Below are 633 nucleotides of genomic sequence, written 5' to 3' on the forward strand. Positions count from 1 at the left end.
TGATTCCCGGGACTGGGCTTATATTCAGTCTGGTTTCACTCGCCTTTTACCTGTTCCAATCTGAAGGCACTGGACAATCTAGAATCAGAAATGCATTTCATCAGACTCTGCACATTGCACTAAGAAAGAAAAGGAAGGCTGAGGTTGGGCACGGTGGCTCATGCCTGTAATCCCAGAGCTTTGGGAGGCCAACATGGGCAGATTGCTTGAGCCTAGGAGTTTGAGACCACCCTGGGTAACATCATAAAACCCCATATCTACAAGAAATATAAAAATTAGCCAGATACGACCCACAGGTGCATGTCTGTGGGGGCCAGCTCCTCAGGAGGCTGAGGTGGGAGGATGGCTTGAGTCCAGGAGCTCGAAGGTTCAGTGAGCCATGATCACACCACTGCACTCCAGCCTGGGCGACAGAGTGAGTCCATTTCCATGAAAGAAAGAGAGAGAGAGAAGGAGGGAGGGAGGGAAAGAAGGAAGACTTTTAACAGGAAGATTAGAATTAGGGTTGGATCTGGGGTTAGAGTTGAGTTTTTGGTTAGGTTTAGAGTTGGGTTGGGGCTAGAGTTGGTTTTGGTGTTTCGGTTAGGCTTAGTATTAGATTTAGGGTTGAGGTTAGGATTGGGGTTAGAATGG

The sequence above is a fragment of the Mandrillus leucophaeus genome, unplaced genomic scaffold (assembly GCF_000951045.1).
Source record: "Mandrillus leucophaeus isolate KB7577 unplaced genomic scaffold, Mleu.le_1.0 Scaffold99, whole genome shotgun sequence".
Lineage (NCBI taxonomy): Eukaryota > Metazoa > Chordata > Mammalia > Primates > Cercopithecidae > Mandrillus > Mandrillus leucophaeus.